We start from the raw sequence: 5904 nt of genomic DNA, 5'->3' as shown, positions 1-5904 counted from the left end.
ATTGTACATTTGCTACCACAGTCAGTTTCAAAATATTTTCTTACTTCCTAAACTCTTTAATATCAACCCCATCTTACTCTGTCTGTCTCCCATAGCCCCACCCCACCATATCCTTCAGGAACCCTATTTTACTTGCTGTGTCTATAGGTGCATCAATCCCAGGTTTCATATTCTGAGAAAAACAGAAAAGATAATAATATAAATTCAGTAGGGTTACCACCAATGACAAAATACATCTGAGTAGAGTATACCCAATATGAAACAGAGGGAGAGAGAGAGAATGTTGAAAACCAGATCAGGTCTGGCTCATGGCATGGAGGAACTTGGAGCTGTGTGCCGGGCGCTGGGGTCACGCTGCGTTGCTGACCAGAGGCTAGAGCCCCTCCTCTGCCCATGGCGGAGTGGCACCCAAGCTCCTGACAGGGGACTGAGGCGGCTAGGGACGTCGGGGCTCCGGAGCCAGGCACTGGGCCTGCTTTTGCAGCCGCCTCAGGGGCCAAAGAGCACGAACCCGTTCATGCGCGCGCAGGAGGAGGCCTGGCGGCGCCGCAACAAGACTGTCCTCACATACGTGACCTCGGTCGCCATGGCCATGCTGGGGGCGTCCTACGCAGCGGTGCCCCTTTATCGGCTCTATTGCCAGACTACTGGACTTGGAGGGTCAGCTGTAGCTGGTCATGGATCTAACCAGATTGAAAACATGGTGCCTGTTAAGGATCGCATTATTAAAGTAACCTTTTTTTCTTTTTTAAACATTTTATTAGGGGCTCATACAACTCTTATCACAATCCATACATATACATACATCAGTTGTATAAAGCACATCTGTACATTCTTTTCTCTAATCATTTTCTTTTTTTTCTCCTCTTTTCTTTTTTTACATTTTATTAGGGGCTCATACAACTTTGTCACAATCCATACATATACATACATCAATTGTATAAAGCACATCTGCACATTCCCTGCCCCAATCATTCTCAAAGCATTTGCTCTCCACTTAAGCCCTTTGCATCAGGTCCTCTTTTTTTCCCCCCGCTCCCTCCCCATTCCCCCCTCCCTCTAAAGTAACCTTTAATGCGGATGTGCATGCAAGTCTCCAGTGGAACTTTAGACCTCAGCAAACGGAAATAGCAAACGGCACTGGCATTTTACAAAGCTAAGAACAAGCCAGTCATCGGGATTTCTACATACAATCTTGTACCATTTGAAGCTGGACAGTATTTCAATAGAATACAGTGCTTCTGTTTTGAAGAACAAAGGCTTAATCCACAAGAGGAAGTAGACATGCCAGGGTTTTTCTACATTGATCCTGAATTTGCTGAAGATCCAAGAATGGTGAATATTGATCTCATCATTCTTTCTTATACTTTTTGTTGGAGCTAAAGATGGCCATAAATTGCCAGTTACAGGTTATCATTGAAGTCAGCAACTAAATCTGCGTCCCATTTGTGATTTTTGAGAAATCATGTGTCTGACTTCTCAGAGATGAAATATTTCTACTATGTCGTATTTAATTATTGTGTACTGGTGATGGTTCAGCTTGCTTCCTTCCATGCCTGGACATCTTAACCACATTTAAAATCGAGAAAACAGGTTTAGCTTTTACCATAAGGAATCCACTTAAAGAGTGTCTACTTAAGAGTGACTGCCACCAAACTCTTAAGAGCTTGATAGTAGTAAGTAACTGTTTAGCTTTATATATATATATATATATATATATATATATATATATATATATATATATATATATATATATATATATATATATATATATATATATATATATATATAGAGAGAGAGAGAGAGAGAGAGAGAGAGAGAGACTTAATGGTACGGTTTAATTCATTAGATTGCTTCCAAATTTTGGCCCTTCATACTTGTATCATTTGAACACTTGATGTTTATTTTTGGCTGTGCACCAGACTCTGAACAGGTTGATTATTAAATCTCTCAAACCAGTGGTGTTACCTGCCTTCAGTGTGAATAGTCATTATTGTTAGTCCTTAACATGAAAGAGGTGTGTTACTTGCTCAAAGATTGCATGTTTTCTTCAAATTCTTATTTGTTTTACTTTTAAGATCTAGGACTGCTTTATATTGATTGTACCATGTAAATAATTAGGTTGCAATTGTGGTACCATGAAATCTCTCTATATATATGATTAACTATGATAGTTACAAGTCCTTCAATGTTAAAATATGTGTGGGGTTGTATACATATACTGATATCGAAAGTCTACCTGTAAACAAACTCTAAAGACACATTAAATTATTTTAATAGTTAAGAAAAAAAACCAGATCAGACCCAACATGTATCAGTAGGGGGGTTAACTGAAAAAGTTTTAACCATTCAAGCCAGGTTTATCATTTTGATCTACTATAATCATCTCTCCAATGCAATCTGATTAGTAACCAGGTGATTCCCATCCCTCTATTATGGACAGAGGGTAATCACCTGAGGTTTATTGCCTCGGTAGATCTCATAAATGTATCTTGCCTTTAAACATGTATCTTCCATTCTTTCTAAAGTTTAGAATAGTGTTATCATCTATTTCCTTTGAATCTGGTGACCCTAGAAAGGGACAATGCTATTTCTACTTTATCCTTTCTTTATTCTGTGAACACAATGATATCCCATCAAGATAATGAGGGGTTTATTGCTCATTCCTCAGATATATTAATGTATTTCCTTAACACTTGGAAACTTGACTTGTATTCACGCTAAAAGCTGCTCAGGTCTCATTCAAAATCACTAAATTTTAATGATATACCATGAAGTGTGACAATTTTATTTTACCTCACTTTCCCTAGATATATTATCATTTATTTTCTTAATATATTGAAAGCTGGTGTGTATTATTGTTAAAAGCTGTTCTCATCTCATTTAAAATCACTAAAGTAAGCTTTAATTGTATCAGATGAATTGTGATGATTTTATTTGTATAAAGCCTTTATTATTTATTGGTTCCACATTTTTCTGCTTACTGATAACTATTTAGCTTTTCTTTTATAATTGTGATTTGTGTTTATTGAATTTCTGGGGTCAGGCATGGATAAAAATCCAACTGCAGTCTCCAAAACGCTCTGTGCCATCAGACACACACTGGGAAGTGGCCCACTGAAAGCGTAGTGGCAGCTCCCAGACTTCTGTGAAGCAGCAGGGGCCCAGAAATGCCAAACCCCACTGTCCTGCTGGGCAGAGTCCTGGGTGTGGTGTCTGAGAGGAGTGCTTGGGGGCTGTCTGCTCAGGAATGATGTCTCTGTCCACTTCCATAGGTGAATCCTCATTGATGCTGAGAGACAGCGGCATGGAGTCTGAACCCTGCCATTCCCGGCTTTTGCTCAAGGATCCTCCAGATGCCCACCCCAGTAAATCCCCTAGTTATACTGCCAATCTCTTACTGAATCTGTTCTAGACCACGTGGTACACAGGGTGGAAGCTCTTGTCAGTTTTTCCCTGTGATCTGTTATCTCAGGCACAGAGAGAAGAATCAACTCTGAAGGTGCTGAGCTAAACTGGGAACAAGAAGAGAATGTATAATTAGGAAAATATAAAATATTGGAAATAGGACTTCATTTTTAAGCCTCATCCTGGAAAGAATACAAAAACACATATAATCAGATTTTCAGTGGTTTATTTTTGTTGTTTTGTTGTCTGGTTGCATACTGTTGCTTTGTTTTCCTCTGTCTTGTTTTCGTGCATGTTAGTGTCTCCACAGGTCTGTCTGAATAGGACAGGCTGGATGAACTATCTGTAGGGAAAAAAACTGGACCGACAGTTCTGGGGGGACTTTGGGTGGGGGGATAGGGGGGTAAAGAAGTAGTGTTAACAAACACAGGGACAAGGGAACAACATGGGACCCCAAATGGTAGAGAGGGGGGAATGGCAGGCTTGGTGGGGAATGATCAAGGGTAATGTTGTGTAGACAAGAGGTATACTCTAGCCCAGGTGGCAACGAGGCATGGTAGTAGGGCAGGAGGAAAGTCAAGGGAGATGGAGGAAAGAGCTAGGAGTCAAAGGGCATTTATGGAGGTCTAGACAAAGACATGTACATGCAAATATATATAGGAGGATGGGGAAATAGATCGATGTGTCTATATTTATAGGTAAAGCCCTGTCTATTAAACAACTCTTCCCCCCTCCTTGCTCTGCTGTGTCTCTACACGTGAAGTCATGACACCTGACTGGTCTGCACTCTTCTGAACGTTCTCTGTCAAACAGAGTCTCTCTTCAGAATCTTGCATTTCTCGCAGAGGTAAAACCTTGTCTTGTCTAGGGACCAACTTTTCTAGTTGGCAACTTCTTCCCTGAAACACGGTGGCACTTGACTCACTTGACTTACCCTGAGGTTTTCCTTAGCAATCAGGCACTGGATGAAGTGATGGTGTTGCTTGTAAGAGTGGTGGGGTTTGTGATGATCTTGGCCAAGGTGGGGAAAGACCTGGCTGATGAACATTAGTAGGGAGTCAATGCCAACTGCAGACATCCTGCCAGAGGCCTCAGGGCATATGTACATTAATGAAATACAGGGACAAGAGTGAAGGGCAGTCTCTGGTCGAGCTTACCGCTGCCTGTCCTTAGTATCTGTTGGACATTGCAACAATTCACAGAGCCCAGAAACATGAGGAAATCTACTCATGGGAGGAGTGGGTGGAAAAAGGCACTGGATGGCATCATGGAAGAGGTGGATATTTGTGGGATAACCAATCCCCAATTCCTTGGGACAGATCTAGTATTAATTCTTCTAAAACATTTATTTACCACATATGAAAATGACCAAGGACATTGAGAAGGTTGATTAAATGGCGTCAGTGTATAAAAAAGCAATGTGTTTGGAGAGTGTGGGGTAATGAGGACACTGTGGGGTGAACCTGATGGTTTCAAAGAACTCTATACTGCCCATCCTCTGATGCACAGGATATATGGGAGCCTCAGTCAGGGCAGGAGCAATGAAGGGCTGGAGGGGAAGAATACTTGGCTCAGAAATGCTGGGCTGTCCTTTGACCATGCACAGACACCTCCTAGAAAACGTGCTCTCTCATTCAAAACTAACACACAGATGAGTTCAAAAGAAGAATTGCCCTATGATGGCCTCAGAAGAAACAAAGGAGCCTCTATTTATAAGCACAGGGCTTCCTCCTATGCAAATCATTCTTCAGGCAGTAGGTTAAAATCCCAGCCTTGGGCACTGAAGGCTATCAGTTCTCTTCTGACAGGGCTGTGGGTCCCTTGGGAAAGTACAACTGTAGGCTAAAGATGCTTGTATTACAATTAAATAAAACTATTTAATATGCACCTATAAAATTCTGACACGTGGATTTTTAAATGTTTGTGAGGGGTGGGGACAATTTGCAATCAAAACGCAAGGCAAACAGTGGACAAGATGTTTGCTCAAGTGAAGCACCTCTCCTTACTCTGCACAAGGTAGCACAATGCTCCAGGCCCTCAAATGTGTCCTCCGAAAACCATCACTTGTTTAGTCCTGATTCCCAGCCAGTGTCTGAGGATGTCCAGGGCATTAAGACAAGCCAGGTTTTGAGATACACAGGACAGCTCCGATGCACAACTATGGCTTGAGGACACTGTGATGTGATTGCTAGTTCATGCTGGACTGTGCTGACTTTATGGAAATCCCAGCCACCCTTTCCTCTCAAAACCCTTACTGGACACAGATTTGCATCATAGCTGAGAGATCCCTCATCTTTGCCTTGTCCCCTCTGTGTGTATCTGACTCCATTTGTGTCCTTCTGCACTTTAGAAATGGGAGCCCGTTTCCTCACCTTACAATGCAAAATTTATAATTGAGCAGTTGATACAAACCCTGACATCGTGAAAATCTCCAATGGAAGCTGTAAGATGGAGAGGAAGCCAGTTCTTAACTCCCCTCCACACTGTCTGCCAGAC

At 41.7% G+C, this 5904-nt stretch overlaps 1 pseudogene; it reads left to right on the top strand.

Annotated features, from left to right (window-relative positions):
• Positions 1-313: 313 nt before the first annotated feature.
• Positions 314-1420, top strand: LOC142435911 (cytochrome c oxidase assembly protein COX11, mitochondrial-like; annotated as a pseudogene).
• Positions 1421-5904: the final 4484 nt, after the last annotated feature.

The sequence above is a fragment of the Tenrec ecaudatus genome, assembly GCF_050624435.1.
Source record: "Tenrec ecaudatus isolate mTenEca1 chromosome 9 unlocalized genomic scaffold, mTenEca1.hap1 SUPER_9_unloc_3, whole genome shotgun sequence".
Taxonomy (NCBI): Eukaryota; Metazoa; Chordata; class Mammalia; order Afrosoricida; family Tenrecidae; genus Tenrec; species Tenrec ecaudatus.
Note: the sequence above shows the minus strand (reverse complement) of the source record. Positions and strands in the feature narration are given on the sequence as shown.